This window comes from Gadus macrocephalus, chromosome 4 (genome assembly GCF_031168955.1).
Source record: "Gadus macrocephalus chromosome 4, ASM3116895v1".
Lineage (NCBI taxonomy): Eukaryota > Metazoa > Chordata > Actinopteri > Gadiformes > Gadidae > Gadus > Gadus macrocephalus.
Window position 1 is genome coordinate 6076586 of NC_082385.1, and position 16106 is coordinate 6092691.

At 49.1% G+C, this 16106-nt stretch overlaps 1 protein-coding gene across 2 annotated transcripts in view; it reads right to left on the reverse strand.

Annotated features, from left to right (window-relative positions):
• The window catches only part of gfra2b (GDNF family receptor alpha 2b), a 64922-nt gene that overhangs the window by 37000 nt on the left and 11816 nt on the right, over nucleotides 1-16106 (reverse strand). The gene's annotated exons all lie outside the window — the stretch shown is intronic.

Here is a 16106-nt window from a genome sequence, read left to right on the forward strand (position 1 = left end):
CAAACCCTGAAACACATACAAATACATAAGCCTGCACAGACGCCTGTATACTCATACACAAAGACACACAGACACAAACACACACAGACACACAAACCCACACACACACACACACACACACACAAACAAACACACAAACACACACACATACAAACATACACAAACAAACACACAATCACAAACACACACTGCAGCATTGTTGACGTCTGGTGCACACAAGACCATCTGGTTTAATTTGGAAGCGATGTTGTAAGTTAAATCAGCCAGTACTTTTTTTAGATATAGCTAATTACTATTTAACCAACACATTCAAACTCAACTCGATCTCAATTATCTTTACTCTTCATTTTGTGAGAAAAATAAACGTTTAGCATCAAAGTATACATTTCAATGTGTGTTATTGACAAAACATTAAGATATCACGAGCCCAGACAATTTTCATAAATGAGCTTCCGAGCATCGACACATATCTGTTCCGATTCCTTCAAAACCTTTTGCAAACATTTTTCCTCTACATAAAGAACCCACACGGTTGGCAGAACTGAGCTGATGGCAAATCAACATTTACAACATCATTCTCAAACAACCGAAAAGGCCCCCAGACGGTTTGTTGCCGTGGCAATTAAAACGCTATATTTATCACCGTAATTTACCCCAGAAAAACGAGGCAATCGTCAACTGAAAGAACCATGGCTTCAAGAGGAATCTAAATGTTGCAAATGTCCGCCACTATGCAGGCAGTCCCTGCAGGAATATAGCATGGCAGACAGATGATAAATGCTGCAATGCAGAGTGACTAAAACTTTAACTCTTTTGGAGAGAGACCAAGCAGCAATTTCTAACAAGAGGCAATTCAAAATATAGTCCTCCATCTGCAAACTGCTATATATGCTTTTCCTACAAAAACTCAGTTTGTCTTCCAAAAAAAAACAAGTTATTTTATTTCAAAAACGAGTGAGTCGAAACCGTTGGCAAAGACGTGGTAATGACACGGTACAGGTATCATAACAATTTATTTTATTCAAATTCCCCACCTAAAGCCTCTTAAAATTGAAAGTGTTCAAACAGCTGTTCCAGCTGTATCAGCCCTGATAGAGCACCGGGTCGCGCTGTGAATGTGAACGCGCACGTATTTATATCCTTGTAATAAAAGATAAACATTGAAAATCCAGGTGCGCCTGCTTATCTTTTATTCAATAATGTAAATATTTTGGAGGCCACTGGTGCAACAGGATCCAATAAGCCGCCAGGCTGAGTTATGCGTCATAAAGGTTTACATACTCTGGCATGTGGCAGCTGCTGTAACTTGACCATTATTTCTATGTAAATGACCACTTGCTGTCCATACTTCATCGCGGCCGTTTTCATTGCTCTTCCAAAGCGCTAAATGTTTGGAGGTCCATAACGGTTAAAGTAATGGTGCTGGACTCTAAATATACTATAAATACATCATGAGAGAGCTGAATATGAATTAGAAGCAGGGAAATCCAGTGGGAATAGGATGAGGGACGCTCAGCTGAAAGGTTTTGGGTTCCCACCCAGGGTCGGCTATGAAAGCTATAAAAGGACTAAAAAATTAGTGCTTGTGTATTCAAATAGTCAAAACTTAATTAACACACTTATTGTATGTCGTATATAGTTATAGTACTTACTTATGTAGCATATTATCCTAGCTATCTTGGTTGTGTACGGAGAATGGGTTGGCCTAGCGATTGTTGGTGCTTGCACTGGTACTATACTTATTGTACCGACAGCAATATAATAAATGTTTCACTTTTTTATGAAAAAATGTACTTATTGTACGTCGTTTTGGATAAAAGCGTCCCCTAAATCTAAATTCAAATTTCATCACGTTAACATGCCAAGTCGGAGCAGGAAGGTACAGTATAACGTTTCAACCAATTGTTGACACCATTAACGATTTGCTATTTGTTGCAGTGTAACAAACAGCCACTCCCCCTGGTGCCAATCAAACCCTGAATGATCCTGCCCTAATCTCGTTTGTCTTTCAAACTGACCTACTTGCGGCTAATAGAGTGGTGCGATGGGTTCACCCACGTGGAACGTGTTGAACAAAAAAAGATGAACACAATTAAGGGCTATTAACTCCTAGAATTGGTTATTAATTGCTTACATATGTAACCCTTCTCGGGAAACAGCTGTGTTTGCGTCGGCGTTCGACTGGTGAACTGGATCAGTCGGCCGCATTATCGACGCGGAGTAAGTGGGTGTGCGTGAGGCGCAGTGTTGAACAGATGATGGAGGGTAGGTGTTCAGCAGAAGCCATTAATACTTGATGTCATCGATCGCTTCTCATTAATCACCGCGACGCTGATGTGAGTGAGTGAGTGAGTGATCGGCCGACGGTGATAGGAGAAGAGAGCGTGAGAGAGAGAGAGTGTGCGAAAGAGAGAGAGAAAGTGAGAGATAAAGAGTGAGAGAGAGGTACAGAGAGAAAGAGAGAAGGAGAGAGATAGGTGGAGGGGAAGAGAGAGTATGAGGGAAGGAGACAATGAGATAGAGCAAAGGCAGAGGCAGAGAATGAAAGCTATAGAGAGGGAGAGAGAGAGAGAGCAAGAGAGAAAGAAAGACAGAGAGAGACACAGAGAGACAGAGAGAGAGAGAGAGAGAGAGAGAGAGAGAGAGAGAGAGAGAGAGAGAGAGAGAGAGAGAGAGAGAGAGAGAGAGAGAGAGAGAGAGAGAGAGTGAGAGAGAGAGAGGCCATGTTAAGTGTGGGGGTAATGTGTCTTTGGAGGTTTAATGAAGTGAGAAACAAGGCCAATGTTTATGTATAAAGTTGGAGCAGAGCCTGAGTCTATGAATGTAATTTACCTGCTTCCACACATACTTTATGATTAAAGTCTCCCTTCACTCTGGGCTATAATGAGATCCTAACCATGCATGCAAGAGCAGGGGGGAAACATAAATCCCATCCTGTGTTTTGCTCCAGATTATTGGAATGTTGAAGCAGGTTGTAAATAATAATGAGTGATTTATGCTGGGATACGATCAAATTGCGATAGACAACAAACAAAAATCCAGTAACTCACGGCAAGCTTCACACAACTATCACGGCAATCTAGGCTGTCCTGGTTTCTGGGGACGGACCCAAAATGTTGGAATGGGGACTGGAATATCTAATGGGAATGGGCTGTGTCGAATTCAAGGACCTTTTTGCTTGCACCAGTACACCTCCGGGAGGAATTGGGAGACAGCCCCGTTGCTGGCTGGCAGACGCAAGCTAGCCGGGGCTGGACCGAGAAGAGTACGGACAGCAGCCTTTGGAGGACAGGGGGAACACAGCCAACTTGGCGGAGGAGTCTGTGGTGTTGTGGGGCTGTGACTGGGGATGAATTATGGTAATTGTTTCAATAGACTAGCGCTCAGAGCTGTGCTTCCCAGCCGGCGGGCAGGGCCGTTGCGGGGGGGGGGGGGGGGGGCGGCGCTGGAATGGGCGAGGTGTATTATTGCAAAAGCAGAGAACAAAACTCATGCTGGCCCCGCATGCATATCGGAAAAATCATGAAAGTGATGTTTTGGCGAGGAAACAGAAGGATACACGGAATACCGTGTGGCGGGACTGAGGACGTTGGAACAGATAAGCGACCAACAGGTTTAGAGTTTGCTTCGTAAATAGACGGGTCCTGTAGCGATTCGATTCCATTGTTGAGTCAACGGTCAACACATATATTTATCGATCCGCAAAAGCACTTTAAGCTGGAGCAGATAAAGGTTGCTAGTTGAATTTCTGGTGTATTTTAAAGCGACACACATAACCATCGTGGTCCCAGCAGCTGAAAGGTTGTGTGCTTACAGTAAGCAGCATAGTCTAAGACTCCAAGCCAAAAGAGTCTGGGTTCCAACCCCAATGCCCACTGTCTCCATGTAGGCATAAATCAGCAAAAAAACCTATTCCCTTACCTGATCTGATATTTATCCAAAAATGATGAGTTGCTTTGGAAAAAATTGGGGTGTTTAATAACATAAACTGACTAATAATGACTACATAACAGATTTCCCAAGCAGACTTGGAGAAGGCGAGGCGAACGAAGTATGGATCTGACAAAACAGATGTTGCTGACCTTAAAGCTCGGGGGAAAATGCTTATATTGCAGAAACCCCAAAGACACGCCAGCTAATATAACTGGCCTTGGTTTTAGGAAATGATTTATGTTACAGAAGGGAATGCTTCGAGTTGCTGTAAATGTTAATAGATATTTTGTAATCGAATATATATATTTTTATTAAGAACTGTAATCGTGTCAAGGGTAGCTTCTTTCATCTTCTCAGTAGGTCAATCCATAGCTCTGTTCCAACTGGAGCAACTGCTAACAGTTTTCCTGTGAGCAAGAGTCAGAAAGTTCTGGAGCTTTCATGGAGGCAAGAGACCAGCACCACGGACAGCGCCTCTTCAGGAACAAGGCCATATTTGGGCATTGTACTCTGAGCAATCAGTATCATGAGCGGCAGCTGGTGCAGACCTGGAGGTGAAGCAGCTGCAGGAAACCAGTAATCACTAACAAACTGTTTTAACAGAGAAGTTATCTGGCAAGCGAGGGAGAGTAAGGGGCAAAGCGCCATAACAGTTTTGGATGACTATAGAGGTATTAATAATCATAATTCATTTCAGTTATATAGCACTTTTCTAGCCACCCAAAGAAATTTGCATAGCGATTTGTAAAATAACATTTTTTAGTTGCCACCACATTTTGAGTCTTGGCCAATAGACGTCAAATAATGATGTATTCTAAAGTATAAATCAGATGTTTCTGCCCCTTCTGCTGGGCTTCAGGCTGGAGATGTAATATACTGATCATTTCTAATCTGGTTTATATCGAACATGTTTTTTCTCTGTTTACCTGTTTAGTTCCCTGATTGATGCTATTCCTGCAGTCTGGACGAAGAGGACGGTCAAGGTCAGTGACCAGACGCCAGCGATCGCAGAACGAACCCGAGAAGGTACCTGATATGACTTTAACCCACTTTGGTCGAAGCTGCCACGCTTATGCAACTAAGCTGTTGTGTGATAAAATGTATTCACAAAAGTCATAGGTTGCTGTTTATACTGCTGCTCATTCTCAGGGTGAATATTTAATGACAGAGACATTGGACATAATTTAAATAATTGAACTTAAAAAAAAAAAGTCTATGATGTATTAACTGTATCGCTTTAATTGTAACGCCCACAAATTAATTGTTTTTAATGAGTTTAATTTGGTGCAAAGTAATTTAAAGAGAACTATCGAAAGGTAAGACAAAGGACCACATTTCATGGAATAACCGCATCAGCCTAACATACTTGTGTCTGCAAGTGTGTTGGCGCCTCTGCGCGCGCATGTGTGTGTGAGTGTGTGTGCGCATGTCTGCGTGTGTGTCTTTGTGTTAGAATAGTGTGTGGTAAGCTGAAATGGAGAGGAAGAAGGGAAAGGAAAGTGCTTTTCTTGCACTCCTCCCCGGGCTCCTGAAGCTGTTTTCACCACTCTCATTATTCCCCCTTTTTAATTATTACTGACAGAGTGGACCCCCGCACCAACACACACCACCACCACCACCTCCACCTACACACACCTCCACCACCACCTCCACCAACACACACCTCCACCACCACCTCCACCAACACAAACCTCCACCACCACCTCCACCAACACACACCTCCACCACCACCTCCACCAACACACACCTCCACCACCACCTCCACCAACACACACCTCCACCAACACACACCTCCACCCCCACCCCGCACCAACACAAACCTCCACCACCACCTCCACCAACACACACCTCCACCTCCACCTACACACACCTCCACCACCACCTCCACCAACACAAACCTCCACCACCACCTCCACCAACACACACCTCCACCAACACACACCTCCACCACCACCTCCACCAACACAAACCTCCACCAACACACACCTCCACCACCACCTCCACCAACACAAACCTCCACCAACACAAACCTCCACCACCACCTCCACCTACACACACCTCCACCTCCACCAACACAAACCTCCACCACCACCTCCACCTACACACACCTCCACCACCACCTCCACCAACACAAACCTCCACCACCACCTCCACCAACACACACCTCCACCTCCACCTACACACACCTCCACCACCACCTCCACCAACACAAACCTCCACCACCACCTCCACCAACACACACCTCCACCACCACCTCCACCAACACAAACCTCCACCACCACCTCCACCAACACACACCTCCACCACCACCTCCACCAACACACACCTCCACCAACACACACCTCCACCACCACCTCCACCAACACAAACCTCCACCACCACCTCCACCAACACACACCTCCACCAACACACACCTCCACCACCACCTCCACCAACACACACCTCCACCACCACCTCCACCAACACAAACCTCCACCACCACCTCCACCAACACACACCTCCACCACCACCTCCACCAACACACACCTCCACCACCACCTCCACCAACACACACCTCCACCACCACCTCCACCACCACCTCCACCAACACACACCTCCACCACCACCTCCACCAACACACACCCCCACCCCCACCAACACACACCCCCACCCCCACCAACACACACCCCCACCCCCACCTCCACCAACACACACCCCCACCCCCACCTCCACCAACACACACCACCACCCCCACCTCCACCAACACACACCCCCACCCCCACCTCCACCAACACACACCCCCACCCCCACCTCCACCAATACCAACACACACCTCCACCCCCACCTCCACCCCGTACCAACACACACCTCCACCAACACACACCCCCACCTCCACCAACACACACCCCCACCTCCACCAACACACACCCCCACCTCCACCAACACACACCCCCACCTCCACCAACACACACCCCCACCCCCCCCTCCACCCCGTACCAACACACACCTCCACCCCCACCTCCACCAATACCAACGCACACCTCCACCAATACCAACGCACACCTCCACCAATACCAACACACACCTCCACCAATACCAACACACACCTCCACCAATACCAACGCACACCTCCACCAATACCAACACACACCTCCACCAATACCAACACACACACCTCCACCAATACCAACACACACCTCCACCAATACCAACACACACCTCCACGAATACCAACACACACCTCCACCAATACCAACACACACCTCCACCAATACCAACACACACCTCCACCAATACCAACACACACCTCCACCAATACCAACACACACACCTCCACCAATACCAACACACACACCTCCACCAATACCAACACACACCTCCACCAATACCAACACACACCTCCACCAATACCAACACACACCTCCACCAATACCAACACACACCTCCACCAATACCAACACACACCTCCACCAATACCAACACACACCTCCACCAATACCAACGCACACCTCCACCAATACCAACACACACACCTCCACCAATACCAACGCACACCTCCACCAATACCAACACACACCTCCACCAATACCAACACACACCTCCACCAATACCAACGCACACCTCCACCAATACCAACGCACACCTCCACCAATACCAACACACACCTCCACCAATACCAACACACACCTCCACCAATACCAACACACACCTCCACCAATACCAACACACACCTCCACCAATACCAACACACACCTCCACCAATACCAACGCACACCTCCACCAATACCAACACACACCTCCACCAATACCAACACACCTCCACCAATACCAACACACACCTCCACCAATACCAACACACACACCTCCACCAATACCAACACACACACCTCCACCAATACCAACACACACCTCCACCAATACCAACACACACCTCCACCAATACCAACACACACACCTCCACCAATACCAACACACACCTCCACCAATACCAACACACACCTCCACCAATACCAACACACACACCTCCACCAATACCAACACACACCTCCACCAATACCAACGCACACCTCCACCCTCCATACCAACACACACCTCCACCAATACCAACGCACACCTCCACCAATACCAACACACACCTCCACCAATACCAACGCACACCTCCACCAATACCAACGCACACACCTCCACCAATACCAACACACACCTCCACCAATACCAACACACACCTCCACCAATACCAACACACACCTCCACCAATACCAACACACACACCTCCACCAATACCAACACACACACCTCCACCAATACCAACGCACACCTCCACCAATACCAACGCACACCTCCACCAATACCAACACACACCTCCACCAATACCAACACACACCTCCACCAATACCAACACACACCTCCACCAATACCAACACACCTCCACCAATACCAACACACACACCTCCACCAATACCAACGCACACCTCCACCAATACCAACACACACCTCCACCAATACCAACACACCTCCACCAATACCAACACACACACCTCCACCAATACCAACGCACACCTCCACCAATACCAACGCACACCTCCACCAATACCAACACACACCTCCACCAATACCAACGCACACCTCCACCAATACCAACACACACCTCCACCAATACCAACACACACCTCCACCAATACCAACACACACACCTCCACCAATACCAACACACACACCTCCACCAATACCAACACACACCTCCACCAATACCAACACACACCTCCACCAATACCAACACACACCTCCACCAATACCAACACACACCTCCACCAATACCAACACACACACCTCCACCAATACCAACACACACCTCCACCAATACCAACACACACCTCCACCAATACCAACACACACACCTCCACCAATACCAACACACACACCTCCACCAATACCAACACACACCTCCACCAATACCAACACACACCTCCACCAATACCAACGCACACCTCCACCAATACCAACACACACACCTCCACCAATACCAACACACACCTCCACCAATACCAACACACACCTCCACCAATACCAACACACACCTCCACCAATACCAACACACACCTCCACCAATACCAACACACACACCTCCACCAATACCAACACACACCTCCACCAATACCAACACACACCTCCACCAATACCAACGCACACCTCCACCAATACCAACACACACCTCCACCAATACCAACGCACACCTCCACCAATACCAACACACACACCTCCACCAATACCAACACACACCTCCACCAATACCAACTCACACCTCCACCAATACCAACGCACACCTCCACCAATACCAACACACACCTCCACCAATACCAACACACACACCTCCACCAATACCAACACACACACCTCCACCAATACCAACGCACACCTCCACCAATACCAACGCACACCTCCACCAATACCAACACACACCTCCACCAATACCAACACACACCTCCACCAATACCAACGCACACCTCCACCAATACCAACACACACCTCCACCAATACCAACGCACACCTCCACCAATACCAACACACACCTCCACCAATACCAACACACCTCCACCAATACCAACACACACACCTCCACCAATACCAACACACACCTCCACCAATACCAACACACCTCCACCAATACCAACACACACACCTCCACCAATACCAACGCACACCTCCACCAATACCAACACACACCTCCACCAATACCAACACACCTCCACCAATACCAACACACACACCTCCACCAATACCAACGCACACCTCCACCAATACCAACGCACACCTCCACCAATACCAACACACACCTCCACCAATACCAACGCACACCTCCACCAATACCAACGCACACCTCCACCAATACCAACACACCTCCACCAATACCAACACACACACCTCCACCAATACCAACACACACACCTCCACCAATACCAACACACACCTCCACCAATACCAACACACACCTCCACCAATACCAACACACACCTCCACCAATACCAACACACACACCTCCACCAATACCAACACACACACCTCCACCAATACCAACACACACCTCCACCAATACCAACACACACCTCCACCAATACCAACACACACCTCCACCAATACCAACACACACCTCCACCAATACCAACACACACACCTCCACCAATACCAACACACACCTCCACCAATACCAACACACACCTCCACCAATACCAACACACACACCTCCACCAATACCAACACACACACCTCCACCAATACCAACACACACCTCCACCAATACCAACACACACCTCCACCAATACCAACGCACACCTCCACCAATACCAACACACACACCTCCACCAATACCAACACACACCTCCACCAATACCAACACACACCTCCACCAATACCAACACACACCTCCACCAATACCAACACACACACCTCCACCAATACCAACACACACCTCCACCAATACCAACACACACCTCCACCAATACCAACGCACACCTCCACCAATACCAACACACACCTCCACCAATACCAACGCACACCTCCACCAATACCAACACACACACCTCCACCAATACCAACACACACCTCCACCAATACCAACTCACACCTCCACCAATACCAACGCACACCTCCACCAATACCAACACACACCTCCACCAATACCAACACACACCTCCACCAATACCAACACACACACCTCCACCAATACCAACACACACCTCCACCAATACCAACGCACACCTCCACCAATACCAACACACACCTCCACCAATACCAACACACACCTCCACCAATACCAACGCACACCTCCACCAATACCAACGCACACACCTCCACCAATACCAACACACACCTCCACCAATACCAACACACACACCTCCACCAATACCAACACACACACCTCCACCAATACCAACACACACCTCCACCAATACCAACACACACCTCCACCAATACCAACACACACCTCCACCAATACCAACACACACCTCCACCAATACCAACACACACCTCCACCCCCACCTCCACCAATACCAACACACACCTCCACCAATACCAACACACACCTCCACCAATACCAACGCACACCTCCACCAATACCAACACACACACCTCCACCAATACCAACGCACACCTCCACCAATACCAACACACACCTCCACCAATACCAACACACACCTCCACCAATACCAACACACACCTCCACCAATACCAACACACCTCCACCAATACCAACACACCTCCACCAATACCAACACACACACCTCCACCAATACCAACACACACCTCCACCCTCCATACCAACACACACCTCCACCAATACCAACACACACCTCCACCCCCACCTCCACCAATACCAACACACACCTCCACCAATACCAACACACACCTCCACCAATACCAACGCACACCTCCACCAATACCAACACACACACCTCCACCAATACCAACGCACACCTCCACCAATACCAACACACACCTCCACCAATACCAACACACACCTCCACCAATACCAACACACACCTCCACCAATACCAACACACCTCCACCAATACCAACACACACCTCCACCAATACCAACACACACCTCCACCAATACCAACACACACCTCCACCAATACCAACACACACCTCCACCAATACCAACGCACACCTCCACCAATACCAACACACACACCTCCACCAATACCAACGCACACCTCCACCAATACCAACACACACCTCCACCAATACCAACACACACCTCCACCAATACCAACACACACCTCCACCAATACCAACGCACACCTCCACCAATACCAACACACACACCTCCACCAATACCAACGCACACCTCCACCAATACCAACACACACCTCCACCAATACCAACGCACACCTCCACCAATACCAACACACACCTCCACCAATACCAACACACACCTCCACCAATACCAACACACACCTCCACCCTCCATACCAACACACACCTCCACCAATACCAACACACACCTCCACCAATACCAACACACACCTCCACCCTCCATACCAACACACACCTCCACCAATACCAACACACACCTCCACCAATACCAACGCACACCTCCAGCCCCAACTCCACCCCGTAGTCCACCCCGTACCAACTCACACCTCCACCTCCCGTACCAACACTCACCCCCACCCTCCATACCAACACTCACCCCCACCCTCCATACCAACACTCACCCCCACCCTCCATACCAACACTCACCCCCACCCTCCATACCAACACTCACCCCCACCCTCCATACCAACACTCACCCCCACCCTCCATACCAACACTCACCCCCACCCTCCATACCAACACTCACCCCCACCCTCCATACCAACACTCACCCCCACCCTCCATACCAACACTCACCCCCACCCTCCATACCAACACTCACCCCCACCCTCCATACCAACACTCACCTCCACCCTTCATACCAACACACACCTCCACCTCCCGTACCGACACTCACCTCCACCCTCCATACCAACACTCACCCCCACCCTCCATACCAACACTCACCTCCACCCTCCATACCAACACTCACCTCCACCCTCCATACCAACACTCACCCCCACCCTCCATACCAACACACACCTCCACCCTCCATACCAACACTCACCTCCACCCTCCATACCAACACTCACCCCCACCCTCCATACCAACACTCACCCCCACCCTCCATACCAACTCACACCTCCACCTCCCGTACCGACACTCACCTCCACCCTCCATACCAACACTCACCCCCACCCTCCATACCAACACTCACCTCCACCCTCCATACCAACACTCACCTCCACCCTCCATACCAACACTCACCCCCACCCTCCATACCAACACACACCTCCACCCTCCATACCAACACTCACCTCCACCCTTCATACCAACACACACCTCCACCTCCCGTACCGACACACACCTCCACCGCTCTATACTTTAGTACGCTCATTTTTCCCCCTCTCCATCGTTCACCCTCCGGTCTCCCTCTCTCACCCCATCTGTCTTTTCTCTGTCGCGGCCCATCTCCCCCTCACTCTCCCTCACTCCCCCTCTTTCCTCAGATCGGCGCGCCTTTGTTGCTCCCCGTGTGGCGGCGGCGGCGGCGGCGGCGGTGATGTTGTTGTTGTTGTCGTTGATGTTAATTGGGTATAGTCACCGCAGCCGTCCTGCCTCATTTCTCATTATCCAGGTCCGAGCAGCTGTCTAACAGCGAAGATTCCCCTGTTTTTTTGTTTTTTTCCGATCGCCACATTCAAAGCCGCACGCCAACAACGTTTTTTTGGGGGGGGGGGAAATTAGGGATGGGTGGGAAGGGAGACGGAGAGCAGGAAGGAAGGGGAGGGAGGAAGGAAGAAAGGGTGATTTGTTTTCCTTAATGAGCGCAGACATACTTTATTATGTATCGTTGAGTACTGTTAGGCACAAACTAAAACTTAATTAGTGTGTGGGTGCATGCGCGTGTGTGTGAGTCTGTGTGTGAGATATGCTTCATTATTCTCTGTGCAGAGGGCGATGATTGTATCACATATAATTACAGCTGTAATTAATTAGCTGTAGTGTTGGATATAGCATTACATTCAGCTCCTCTTCTCTCTATTATCTTCCACCTTATCGTATCGCGACTCATCTTGTATTGGCGCCGTTATCCTGCCTTATCGTGATCTCATGCTATCGCGTCATGTCAGGGATCTTCCTCTGATCTCGTGCCTATGGTTTGTACCTGCCATCTCCTCCAGTTGTGTCTCAGACCAGACGGAACTTTGCTGGGTGTCTGCCCGGTTGAAGGCCCGGAGCACACGGCATACGAATTGCACCTTAGCCACCCGACCATAAGGAGAACTTGGGTCGTATTATCTGAATGGAGCCAAAGCCCTTCGTAGCGGGCCTCGCATCAGGCTTGAGTCTAATCATATCTCCCCGTGCAATCGAATAGGAGTAACTAGGGGTCACCCCCGACTACGAGCAACTAAGTGCTGCACTTAGTCCCTTAAGAAAACCACTCTACCGCTACTGTGGCGGCAAAAGAAGCGATAGGGATTAGAAATAGATAGAACAGATGGTACATATGGATGGTGAAGAAAGTGTTTAGACACTTAATGAGTGAGCCATGTGCCACTGCCTGCCTACAAGCTGTGCTTGACAGGAAATACTGTCACATGACCCTAACCCCAGAAATTCCCACCTTGCCCCACACACACACAGACAACTCACACCTCTTTCCAAGCACCCTATTTCAGGGAACGCTGAGTAGTGAGCGTCCAAAAACCCTTTTGACATGCCTAGAGTGTGAAATCAACCTGTCAATCAGCGGTATATAGTCCCGCCCCAAGCGGCGAGAAACGATGAAGATTAAGCTGTGTGTGTGTGTGTGTGTGTGTGTGTGTGTGTGTGTGTGTGTGTGTGTGTGTTGCAAACATACAATAATGTATGTGTACTTGCGTGCATGTGTACATATGGTACGTCTAAGTCTGTGTACAAAACAGAATGTTCATTCCATGCTCGATAGCTTCCTCACGGATACCAGTGCTTCCATCATCTTTCCGCTTTCTTAGGTTATAACCTAGAGAGAGAAATACAACATGATTCCATCGTGATCCACGATGCAATGTTAGCCCAATACATCCCTGAGAATACTGTGAGGTGTTGTTCGATCATTATCTTGTTTGTCAACAACATATTTCATCATTCACCACACATCCACCGTGAAAAAGTGCATCTTTTTATAAGAGTGTACGTGCTCCGTCATCGACTGCTCACGGAAATCATGTTGCATTATAAGCCGTTCATGAATACGTTGATCCAACATGAATTACACGTTCATTAAATAAGGTGTCGTCGTGACCTATTTGTGGACCGCGCGTTTGATCGCTACCTGTCCACCTGCACATCACCTGTGGGGCGCGCACACCTCTCATACCGGCACCGACGGGACAGGCAACTCTCAGAGCTGTCCATTTTATAGCTCCCTGCTGCTCTTCACCGAAGGCTGACTGACCCATTTAGAGAACGGGGGAGAGAGGGGAGGGAGAGAAGGGAGAGGAAGCGATGGAAAGAGAGGGATACCTCTTTTCCGCTTAAGATATATATATATAGAGATAGACAGAGATGAATGGATATAGAGGGAGGGGGAAAAGATGTGTCGAGGAAGGCAGATAGGAATAGATGGAAGGGAAAGAAAGGGAGAGATTAAGGCAAGGGCAGAGAGAAATGCAGGATGGAGGGAAGGAAAGAGGGAGAGAGAGAGAGAGCAAGGACACAGAGGGACGGATGGAGAGACAGAGGAGAGTGAGAGCGTGTGTTGCCTTGAGCTATTTGTTCGTCTCCCCAGTCAATCCTTACCCACAGGTCTGTGCATTTCATCCCGGTCAAAGCATGGTCAAAGGCAGACGGTGTGAAACACTGACCCAAAAGCCGTTTCCGGTCAGTGGAGCACATTGTTCCTCCGTGTTATGACGTCCACATGCAGTCTGAGAATAGCCACGACCGACGGGCCGAAACCTCGCTTTGAGGCAGCCTATCCTCCTAATGCTCCTATCCCTCTTCTCTGCGCAATAATCATGGCATATGACACGATCACACCCCATTAAATACCCTTAACTTTGTGAATATGAACTTAAAGTTCGCTTATCCGGGGCAGAATTGGCCAAACCGAGCCCCAATTAGAGTAGCATTTGTTGGGGAGAGAGAGAGAGGTCCTGTTAGTATTTGCATATGCCAATACCTCCACCCTGACGACTGGATACCCTGGCACACACACACACACACACACACACACACACACACACACACACACACACACACACACACACACACACACACACACACACACACACACACACACACAGCAAGACAGATGGGACAGGCTGTGATTTACATATCACAGCCACAAAGAGAGTCGGTGCTTTGGCTCTGTGCATTTCCCCCGGGCTCGGCTGCCGCCGCTACGAGACACGCGTTGAACATCCAACCAGACCGCCATCAAGTCCTCAACGAGCGGCAAAGTTTGGTGATAAAAAAAAAATAACCAATACAGATTTGTTCCCGGTGCCTCATTTTTTGTCACTGCGCAGCGTCGTGTTGGCTGAGGCTGTGCGGGAATTATGTGTGCCAACCTGTGCTATCTCCGTGTGTGCTTTTCCTTCCTTCCAGAGCTTATAGGAGACAAGTCT